At 40.2% G+C, this 12,102-nt stretch overlaps 1 long non-coding RNA gene across 2 annotated transcripts in view; it reads left to right on the forward strand.

Moving 5' to 3' along the window:
- LOC119862852 overlaps window positions 1–12,102 on the forward strand; it is a 62,645-nt gene that overhangs the window by 37,716 nt on the left and 12,827 nt on the right. Inside the window, exon 3 of one of the 2 annotated variants that reach the window (XR_005295402.2) lies at window positions 10,164–10,370. The exons of the other annotated variant lie outside the window; for it this stretch is intronic. This is a non-coding gene — a long non-coding RNA (uncharacterized LOC119862852). Of the gene's footprint in view, window positions 1–10,163; window positions 10,371–12,102 lie in introns of those variants that run through there. 2 annotated transcript variants of the gene reach the window in all.

The following is a 12,102-nucleotide window of genomic DNA, read 5'->3' on the forward strand; positions in this document are numbered from 1 at the left end:
TGATAAATCAGATAAAATTCCATTTCTAATAAGAGTTACTTGTTGCCCTAAAACAGTTTCCCAGGGCACCCTGAGCTACAGGAGAGATCCCACATTCACAAACTGCCTCCCATTTCAAGACTCTCCCCCAAATTCAGGAGGCTCTTCAGTTCAAACCTCTTCCATTTTAAAAGGGTTTGCAGGTTTTTTTTTCTGTCAGTGTAGATATTTAAAGTGGGGAAAACTCCCTCCTTTCTCAGATTCTGAAGACTAGGGTTTTCTTTTAAATTTCAAGCAGTTCATGTTTTGTTTGATGGTTCCTCATTGTCGTTTTTTGGGGGGTTTTCCCCCCCTGGGTTGGGCAATGGCTAGGTGCTTGATGCCAGTTCTGTTTGTTTGGGGAGGTAGCCCCTCCCTCCCCACACCTGATTGCTTCACTGCCCAGTTGTAAAGTGATGCTGAAGTCACACAACAATTACAATTAGTTTTACACACACACACACATACACACACACACCCCTTCATAGCCATAACCTTTATACATAACTCATAATGACAATTACATTCACTGTGTTTCAAGCTTTCATACAAGATCTTTACCCTAGATGCTTTTATGGTAAAATAACAGCTATGCAGTCAGTTGATTTAACTGCTTATTTGGGGGGTAAAGGGAAGGGTGTTAAACCTTCTGTTCTCCCCTTGGAGTGTCTGGACCCAGAGTGTCAAAACTATAGAAATCATATGCTTAAAATGTATTAAAAACCTGTCCACCCCACAATTTTACCCATGCCTTTGGCATCTGATTGGTGTACCATAAAGCACTATAGCAGGCCCATGGGGGCTATTCAAAATCATTAGCTAGTGTATGCAAAATACTGCAGGCTGGGTGTTCTCGGTGGAAAGTCCTTGCCAGTGAATAGGCTCCCTCAGATAGTCCACCTGAGCCCAATTTTCTGATCTTCAAAGCATGGTTCAAGCATTGTAGGTGTAGTTAGGATTGATTTAAGTGTATGTAGGGGTGCCACTGTGGATTTAATTTAATGTGATGCTGCATTTAATCTGCGTAATGCATCCAGATGCTATGACGATAGGCACACACACATCAATCACTACATTAATTAAGTAAACAAGTGGCAAAATGTCGTTCATTTTCTATGACTGTTAAATTACTAGATTATATCCCTAAAAACCCAGTCCTGTAGTCCTTGCTCCTGCTGACTTCACTGTGAGACTTGCCTGCAGAGAGGATGCAGAATCTAGCCTAAACTGTAATACTGAAACATACCAACTTCATAAGGACGACATTCTCCTCTGACCTGCCCAGGGAATCTCTGATTCACAGTGCCAGTTTCTGTGGCATATTTGGTACTCCTTCACTGCACAGCCTGAAAGTTGCCTGCTTAGAATTAGCATAAAATATGCAACAGCCCCACTGTGAGGGGTAAGAGGTGGGAGGCAGATCAGAGAGGAGAAACTTACCCTCAGCTTTTTTACTATTTACCACAGGCTTCAACGGGAGTTTGCCTGAGAAAAAATGAGTAAAGAATTCAGGATTATGCTCCACATGCACAAAAATCTCTTGGGTGACTTTTTTCTTTCCAATCATAAGGAAGAGTTTCTGTTGGCGTTGTCTTGTCAAACAATCCCACCTGCATTGCCTAGCACCAAGGCTTTCAATCTTTCAGTTAGTTTTCTGCAATCACATAAGAATGAATACAATAGTGACAATAGATCTTACCTGTAAAACACCCTTGGGACCAAGAGACTGGTCCTGACTTGATAGAAAGATGCATCAATTACGTGGACTTGACTTAATGCTTCTTCAAGCATAACTAGAGCCCCACTGAAATGTCTATGTAAAATGAAAGCAAGCTACAAGATTTCATGAAGAGTAATTACCTTCTCTTCTGTGTGTCATCTTCTCTTTATGGCATATGAATTGAACAAAAAGTTTTTGACTGTTAGCTTTGGACTGATTTAAAGTGGACTATCAAATTCATCTACTCAGTAAATCCAAATGTCGTGGTACAGGATGAACATCTCATTATCACTTCAACTAGAGGACAAAGACTAGAAATATCACAAAATATCTGTTAGTTGCTTGTAGGTCAGTGTGTCTGACAACATCTAGTTCTTCAATTTAAAAAAAACCCAACTTTTAAAATCTTCAATATAGAGACGTTCTGTAAGACCCACATATTTGATCATCTCACTCTATAAAAGCATAACCTCACAAAGCCCAGGGCCAATTTCTGTATGCATCACAGTGGATCAAGGATTTAAGGAACTTACTCCTTTAGTTGACAGTAGTGGACACTAAACTAACGATGTACTGATCAACTTCTGATACTTTTGAGGATGTGACTGTGCTTGCTGCTCCCTAGATTATTTGTCATTACCATGTCATGTTCCTGAGAAATGGCCATTATAATAACCCAATATAATAAATATCACAATTCTCCAGAAATATTTGAGTGTACAGACTGATGTGTTGGTTTCTTGATGTTGTGGAAACAGGCTTGCCTTTACATACAATGATCTGTGTCTATATGTGTTTATCATAGAAAGTGGCATGTTTAAATTTATTCAGTATCATATTAATATTTTTTAAATTTAAATGTAAAGATACAATATCCATATCTCGAGCACAACTATTGCTCTTTCAGTGGTACATAAAGCATGTTTGTCAGCATATCTCAAAATGCAGTACTCTAAAATCTTGCTGTACATTGACTTTATCAGTACTGACAGATGAAATAAGCTCATTTGTTGGCCTAGCCTTTTAAAAAAAAAAAGACTTTTAATCACACCAGGAAAATAAGCTCCTTCAACAGGCTCGCAGGAGTAGATTTTCAGTTGTGATCTAATTTGCAGACACAGCGCTCAAAAATATGTATAGGGTCTGACCCTACAAGATGCTCACTATGCACAGCCGCTAGTGCCTGCACAGACCAGCTTGCAGGACCAGGGCTTTAACTATTTCTATTTATGATATATACATGCAAGAACAAAAACGCCATAGGTTAACATTTTCAAAAGCAGTGACTTAAAGCCATATTTTTAAAGGTATGTAGGCCCCTAAAGATGCAGACTGGCACCTGGATAGAAGTCCCTGGGTATCTAACTCTCCTTGATGGATCCCCTCACCCATTTCTGCTGCCTCAAGTTGGCTCCAAATTCCCTATTCTCCATGCACCAACAGCAGCCTCAAGGGACTGGGGTCTCCTGAGAGTAGGAACCGCTACAGAGCAGCCTGTAAAGGAGGCTATAGTTGAAGAGCTGTTAAAGTTAAAAGCAGAGGTACCTGTCCTGGAAGAAGTAGAAACTTTGCAGGGTAGATACATCCCCAGAAGAGGTGTCTGGACTTCAGAGCTCCTATGGTGTGGACCAGCTGAAGGCCAGCCCTGGTTACAGGACATGCCACACCGGGGTTGAATTGGGTCATCCCAGGGTGAAAGTGCAGTGAGGGATCTGCAGAGTAAAGCTGCAGGGAAAGAGGGTCTCCTGCAGTGGTTTACAAGGAAGGGACACTTGCTCAGGAAGGAGGGGGGCTGTGCCCAGCTAAAGCCTGGGTGGAAAATTATTTTTGTTTGTTTGAGAACTTGGTTATCTTAATAAACATAAGAAGAGCTGTGACTGAAAGGGAGGCTGTAGCTTGTTGAAGGAGCCCTGATGAAGGGGAAACAGGGGCTGGGCATCGCAGGCACACCTCTGGCTATGCAGGGCTGCCTGTGTGACAGATGGTCCTGTTCCAACTGGCATAGTTGGCAGGATCGTGCAGACCCCTTCCCATCAAGGAAGGAAGCTGAATGCATGGGTTTGAGAAAGCTAATAGTGTGCTGGCTAAGCAGCAACCGGGAACTCAGACAGTCCTTCTACAGATTCTGCAGGAGCAGAAGACACAGTGGCCCCAGCTCTGATGGGGAAATTATAGATGGAGTCAGTGAGACAGGGAAAACTAGACTCAAAAAAGACAGTCACCAGACCTTCAAATTACTGTAAGGTGTATTGGTGTCTGAACTGGGAAGGGAGGAAAGACCAGCCCTTTCCCAGGTTAGAAAGAGTGAGGAAGGCTTCTGCAGAGAAGACCCTGATACCAAGGAAATTTGGAAGTTCCTTTGGCAAACCCTGACTGGGGGAAGGATTGAGGCCTGGAAGTCAGAGCTGGAGCTAGAAGTGGCTGAGAGAGCCACAGTTGTCCCTATGGCTATCCAATAGGGTAATTCACCAGGTCAAGGAGGAGAAAACCAAGCTCATAGTCTTGGATAAAGAACATTAAGTTGAAGAGAGGACCAATCCTGGAAATGCATGACCAGTGCATGGAAATACCGAGGGGGTGGCAGGACAGAGGTACTGGGTATGAAAAGGGTGTAAATACCCTACATGTTAATGGTTTGTTCTCCTCCTAGGAGAAGTATGTGAAGGAACTGGCTTCTTTGGAAAAAGCAGCCGGGCAGCTGGTCCTGAAAGAAAGGGATAAGCTTGCTGAGGAGCATCAGGCCATTTTAGAAGAAAGATCTGCTCACCATGATTAGTTAGCTGAAGAGAGAACTAGAGGGCTCGTGGTCTGAGAAGGAGACTTGCAAGGGCTAAAGAAAAAATAAATAAAGACTGTAGAACTTGCCTTGAGGTGGGTAAGATTCTAAAGAAGGGAGCAGGGTATGTAACAGGGTAGCTTCCCCTGGGCTGGAGAAGTTAGGGCTAAGCCACACCTGATTATGAGATGAGCCACACCTGGGTTGAACCAGGTGCTCCTAGTGTAAGGGGCAGCAGGAAGCTGCTCTGAGGGGTCTGCAAAGTGAAGCTACAGGGAAAGAGGGTCTCCGGCAGTGGTTCCCAAGGAAGGGACAGTCCCTCAAGAAGGAGGGGCTGTGCCCAGTTTAAGCTTGGTTGGTAGATTGTTGTATTTGTTTGAGAATTTTCATAATAAAAATCACAGACCTTAAGAAGGGCTGTGACTGAAAGAGGCTGTGAAGTTTGCTGAAAGAGCCTCAGTGAAAGGGAAAACAAGGGAAGGCACAACAGAGGCATTCGTGACCATGAGGGGGTACTTGGGTGTCTGTCAGCCCAAGGTTTAAATGATTGGTTTAAATGACAGAAACCTCTTAACTCTGATAAACTGCCTTTCATGTAGCATTTATACAAATAAGTGTGTAATCAGGAAGCCCAACTCTGAGGATTAATAATTAGTCAGGTTTTAAGAGGTGTTTAAAACTATTCAGTGCTCATCTATCTGTTTGATAAGGATTTTTTCCCCCAGAACATTATTCAGAGGCTCTTCAAGGGTTGAGAACTACAGTATATAGATGATACCAATTTGTAAAACCAAGACTGAGCTGGATTTGCTTCATACTTCAGGGCACAGGAAGCATACAAACAACTACAACTTTTGTGATCTACAGCTAAATTTTTTCCTCATAATGTGCCACAGACTATTTAATTTATATAGTACCACATTTTCATTTTTAAGATTTACAGTAAGGCCCAGAAACTGTAATTTTCATAGTACAGCTGTTATATTAACTAAATGCTGATCCAAGTCCTAAGAAACAATTATTATATCATCAATATAAACACAGCAGATTTTACCTTTTAAATCTGCCAGAAGAATTTTTGAGTCTCTGAAATGAAGAAGCTTTTTTAGCCCAAATGGCATGATCCAGTGTATATTCATGACAAAAGGATTTTTAATCTAATTTTCCAATATCCAGTTTCTATTTAACAATGAGAATTACAGTGTCAATTCTCTGAACTTCTACAGTACTTTTCATATTGGAAACTCAAAGGATTCCCAAACGTATAATGAATTAGGTGTTGTAATCCCTGTGATGTAGGCAGTTGTTGTTAGTCATGCTATCTGGCACAATCTCTCCCACATAAACAGGACTCCTGAGAAAATGTTCACTATTTGAGCAGTCCTTCTAAATCCAGGCTGCTCTTGCAGATCTTCAATGAAATTACCCCTGTAGCTAGGTGTTGAGTCTTGATCTGCCCCTGTGTGCATGCTGATATTCCAGACCGCTTGACCTTCTCATTTTTACCCCTGAGTGCCTCCATATATTCTTGGTTGGATGCTCGGATGGTTCTCTACAATGATGGTTAATTGTTTTTGATCTGTGACCTCTATGGAATTATTTTGTTGGCTTGTCTGTCATGTATTACTTGACACCATATGGATGGGTCCCTTAGATGTACCCTTAGATATGCCCACACTGCTTCCCACAGCTCCCGCATTGGCTGGGAGTGGTGAACCGCAGCCACTGGGAGCTGCGGGCAGCCGTGCCTGCAGATGGTCAATGTAAAACTGTCTTGCGGCCTGCCAGCGGATTACGCTGTTGGGCCAGAGGTTGCCCACCACTGGTTTAGAAGTCACCCCTGGTGTCCACTGGTTTATTTCCCTACTTTCCTTAAGTGACTGTATCTAAACGTTTATACACAGCCCAATTAGAGTCTTTTAAAAGTTAGTGCTTTTTGCTATTGACTTCAATGAGAGCAGGGCTAGGCCAATAGTTTGGAAGGTACTTTGGCATGAAAGGAGCTATATGAGAGTTTCTCATCAAGATATTTCAAAATAAATAATAATTTAGTTGCTAGATAAATATAGAAACTAATCAAATCAGAGCTGGTCTTTGTTTCACCAGCCTTCCTGGAATGTTATCTGCTGGGTTCCAAATGTAGTCAATTCCTGTCCAACATTATCCCACAACTATGAATACTGTGGGCCTGGGACCCTAAGAAACCGTGAATGCCAACTGGCAAAGAGTTCACCATTCTGTAAAAGCAACTCCTAACAGAGCCAAAGAATTGTGAGACAGGTTAATGAGATGATTCACTGGGACACAGCCCAAATTTAACTGTATTTATTTTACATATGTATAAACTGTTCATGTCCGTGTCCATGTCCAACCTCATCAGCTATCCGCTACAGAAGTGGAGACTTTTTTCTGGTTCCTTTCAACCCTAGCAATCCTTGAATATTTTCTAGGCTATTTTTGTAAGGTAAAGGACTAGACACCTACTCAGTTTAAAAATGAAAGCTGAGATTCTCTTTTGCATTTCTAGTTCCCTCAAAGGAGGCAGTGTCGTAGCCGTGGGCTCATAGGCTGGCTTTGATGAAACAATACCTATTGTGGTCTTACATGAAGCTTCAGACTAAATTATCCTGAAGTGTGTGTGTGTGTGTGTGTGTATACACATGGGTGTAAATGGGTCCAAATATAGGCTGCAACGCTAACCCCCTTGAGTACCAATATGCAGATAAGTGATCCTTTTGAATTTGGTGGGGCTACTCACACGAGTAAGGATTTGTGGGACTGAGCTCTATTTTTCTTACACTGAGCTGTAGAATTTTAGAGGGATGTTTGTTAATTAAGATGAATTATTCTGATATTTTCCATAAGCAAAATTTCGCAAAGCAGGTATAACATTATCTTGCATGGTGTTTGTCTTGCCTTATAAAAGGCATTCCATCAATGTCAGAAAATCTCCCTCTGTGGGTCCCAATGAAACCTCACAAACATTTAAATCTCATTAGTGACTCCCCTACTGGAGAGGAAGTAGATTTAATTGGGAGTCAATACACATTTTAAACCTCGCTACAAAAAAAAATCATCTCAGGATCTGAGTATGATTAACAGAAAAATCTTTCTACAGCACTACAAGGAATAATTAAGCTGTAAATTTAGTCTTTGTTTGCCAAATGAGAAACAATATTTTAACTGTAGGCTTCCCCCCCCTGCCCCCAACTTTATCTGTCTGGATAAATATAATTAGATAATGGATGATGGTTTGTTAGCATTTTATTATATGTATTTGCAAGGGCATTAAGAGTAATCATAAAATGCACAACAAATATTGTAGGTGTTCAGATTTTCAGCAGTCAAGAACGTGACTTTTTCAAATCAGATGGGGCTGTGACATGTATTCTTACAAATTAACTCTTCCTCTATTCAGAACAGGAACTGAGATACTTCTGGCTCAGCTGATTTACATACACTAATTGCTAGTTCCCATTAAGCACTGGGTGGTCACCTACTCAATAAAATTCAAAAATTAATATTTTTACAGTGCTATTATTCACGGCAGAAAACAATCATAATAACTTTACACTTGATTTTTAGCAATGGAATTGAATTATCCTTTCATTTATCAGGCTGTTCAATGCTTTGCTATTCAAACAACTTGATCCAGTTAAGCTGTGTAAAATCTGGAAATGAGAGTATATGTATACCTACATTTATGTATATGTTAGAGTAAAAGTTTCATGTAGACAGTGATGAGAATATTTAACTTCATGTGAGCTATTCAAAATATGAAGTTTTCTTAGCTAATTGTTTCCCAAACAGATAAGTGAGTCACTTTGTTTATTTTTTGCTGCTGAATCTTTAAAGCAGATTGAATTATCCATATATAGAACCTACAGGAATAATTCATATTTATGGATAATGCAGTTCAAAGGAAGATCTGAAACCAGCAATATTTGTAAAATTCCTGCAGCTGAACTTCTCTAAGTAGTCATGTAAGAGCCTACTTCACTAACAGATGGCTTATTTGTATCTGAATCAATGCACAGCTGACAAACAAGGGCAAGATATCAGAGGCATAATATGCCATGCGAGCCTGTGGCAACTGAAAGACATTTATTTCACAAAAAGAAAAGATGATTAGAAATGAAAGTCATAGCACAATTGACATGATGTGCATACATATTATACCATAAGGTTAGATGTATATTCACATCACTGCTTTGGCCCAAACTCAGCAAGGTCTTTAAGTACTAATCTTTAAGCAAGTGAATATTCCTATTTGCTCTAATGGAATTGCTCACTTGCTTAAGTTCTGTGGTGAACAGGGGCCTTTATGCAGGACTATTCTATGCCCTCTCTCTCCTGTCATAATAGACTTTATGGTGTGCTTGTGCACAGCAGAGGTGAAAACAAAACCTTTTACACTAAAAGGACTCTGTTCTCACTCACTCTTTTTTTCTCAAAAGACACTTCTGGCTCATGAAAAGTGAAAACTTGACAGCCCTCGCGACTGAATAGGGTCAGTGGCTGGGCAAACTTCCTGTGCCCTACTAAAATAGACAGTGCCCTACTAAAGTATTTCAACTTTTCTTTGGAGGGATTATTTCTAGGAGTGAGAGGGCAGTTAATGCTCCAGAGCCAATTCTATTGTTGGTCTCTGTTAAGATTGTTAACAAGTTTGTGAGGTGATGCAGTGGCATTTTTTGTTATGTGGACACTTGTCCATTAAGAACCTGCTTGAAACCACTAGTTGATTTCACATAGGCCACTGATTAGGCATTACAGGTAACAACTCTGTTATTACTGATGTGGGCTGGATTTGAAATGGCCACCTAGAGGTGAAAAGCTCCATCTCCCATTAGCAATATCCCTGAGATCTAGTTCCCTTTCTCTAACTTCCTGCCATGTCAAGACTAAAAAAATCTGCTGTTTTCCCAGTCTCTCTTGATTCTTTATGATCTAATTTTTTAGAAATGGAAAAACTAACAAGTTTGTTTTGCACTTCTGCTTGTCCTTGTGGGGAGGACTGTATTAATCATCTCCTCTTGTGGAAGGAAGGTTGTATGTTCACGTGCAGATATATTAGAGAAAGAAAGCATGATTATATGTCCTGCCCTGGAAGACTGATATGCCAATCTTGGAAAAGTATGTCAATTGTACATATGTAAAGTAAAGCCATATTTCTGATCGATGAATCACAAAGTGCTGTATCTAGAATTCTAAAGGAGACCTTAGTTTAACCTTGCACCTAAAAACTGTAAAATTCAGAAACCCACCTACAAACTAAGGTCCCAGTCCTGATTCCATAGAAGCCAATGGCAAAACTTGCATTGACTTCAATGAGAGTGAAACTCAGCCCAAGCGATAAGTAAGTAGAAAGAAAACATAAAAGTAAACAAGCTTGTGGAAGATAATTTGTAGCCTTTGAATAAGCCTGAATTTTAGAGCATGGTTGTGGAGAATTTCTGTACTTTTTGTGGTGATGACAGTTTTATAGGGAGTCACACATTGACAGTGATCACTCAAGCTAAAGAACTGATGCAGTTACTCCTCTTTCACTTGAGGAGTATAAATATATGGCTACTTGTTTTGTTACCCTGATGCTTGTGGGGTTAAGATTAATGCATGCAAACTGCAGCACTATCCTTTTATTTCTAGATCTGAGTTACAGAAAGTGTTATTGTCTGGATAAGTACAAGCCTGAACAGCTCTTTATTCTGAAGAGTCACATACAAGTTTACATCATCCTGCAGCCTATCCAACCTGGAAGTATTGATGCAAAAAGGCTCTGAGAGTAGCTCTCTCCCTCCCCAGCATTTCAATGCTTTTAAATGACTTCACATTCTGAAATAAAGAGATTCTTTCATCTTATCACTCAATTCTTGGCTATCATTTAGTATCTCAGTGTTACTTAGGCTTTGTCTACACTACCCCCCCCCAACTGACATAAGTTTCACCAACAAAAGTGCTGGTGTGGACAGCGCTATGTGGCAGGAGAGGCTCTCCTGCCAACATAGCTAACACTGCTCGTTGGGTGTGGTTTACTTATGCCGGCAGGAGTGCTCTCTCCTGCCAGCAAAGAGCATCTACATGGGAGACCTTACAATGGCACAGCTGTACTGGTACAACTGTGCCACTGTAAGGTACATAGTGTAGACATAGTCTAATCTATTGGGTTATTAATAAAGTCTTTATGAAATGTTGATAGTGAAACCTGAAACCACACAAACTCCCAAGAGAACCTGGGTGTTCACCTCAAAATCATGGAGTTTGATTGGATAAGTTTCTGACTGACAACTGCTGAAATTCTTCCATTTCAGTGGGGTTTCATTTTGAGTTTGTTCAAATCTGAATCTCCAAACAAAAATTGCCATGAGAGAATTCATATGGGCCAAACCTTGAAAGGCAACCTTCATGAAAACCATTTCTATTTAATCTCATCTGTCTGGATCCCAGTAAGTTTCATACAGCTCTATTAAAGTATCATCATCATTGTTACAGTTAATGGACCCTCAGTATTTTTTTAACAAAGTGACCATGAACATATTTTTTTAAATGACTACTGAATTTAGGTGCCTTGACTTCTGAGACACCTTTGGATGATTTTCAGATCTGTTGAACAGTAGTGTCTTTTCTTGATTATGAGTAGAGCTGATTGGAAACGTTTGGAATACACTGTCAATTTTGACCAAATTTTGTTTAAAATGAAGCACTTTTACACTATTGAGATGTCTCATTTCAACATTTTCAGAGTGGAATATTTTGATTCTTCAGTTCAAGATGTCTCTTTGAAGTTAAATTGTTTTTTATGTAAATTTTAAGGTTTTTTTAATAGGTCAAACATCAGAAAAAAAAGTTTCAATTTTATCAAAATAAAATACTTTCCCTGACTCCAAACTCATTTTTTCTGAGTTTTGTTTTGCAGGAAATTTCAAAATGTTTTGTGTTCATTACATTTCAGAATAGGAAACAATTTTGAAATCTCTTAATTTCCTGGCAAATGGATTCTGAGTATTGGAGTGTCCTCAGTGGCTTTGAATGTTGCAGGTAGAAAGTTGACTACGGCCGAGCGCTTCCCAATGGGGCTCTCTCCTGCCATCCTTTTGATCCGTAATCCCTTTAGGATCCCCTGACAAGAGAGCAGGGTTAATTTAGGGAGAACAAGGGGTTTAAAAAGATAGTCCTAAGTGACCAAAGGAGCTAGTGAACAGGGGAGTTTTGTAAGGGAGCATGAGAGCCAGATGCACCAAACAAACATTCCCTAAATTAAGGCCACTAACACCTTCCCCCCCACACCCTTACTCCCAAATAACACACACACAATAATTAAACAAAAAAACCTGCAAGAATAAAAATCATGCAGGCAGAAGTCCAGCAGCAGAAAGCAGGAAAGTGGCAAGTGGCTAACGTTACTTTTATTCATCATGAATAGAGCTACGAAATCTTATGAAAATTAACATGGCATTATAACTTGAAACTTGAAACCTCTGGGAAGAACAAAACAGGTGCTGTTTTCTTTTAAATGTTTTACAACAGCCTGGATCCAATCAAGCAGTCTGCCTGTCTGCTCAGATTCCAATAGTACTGACTGCTCTCC

Source organism: Dermochelys coriacea, chromosome 10, assembly GCF_009764565.3.
Source record: "Dermochelys coriacea isolate rDerCor1 chromosome 10, rDerCor1.pri.v4, whole genome shotgun sequence".
In the NCBI taxonomy this organism is placed as follows: Eukaryota; Metazoa; Chordata; order Testudines; family Dermochelyidae; genus Dermochelys; species Dermochelys coriacea.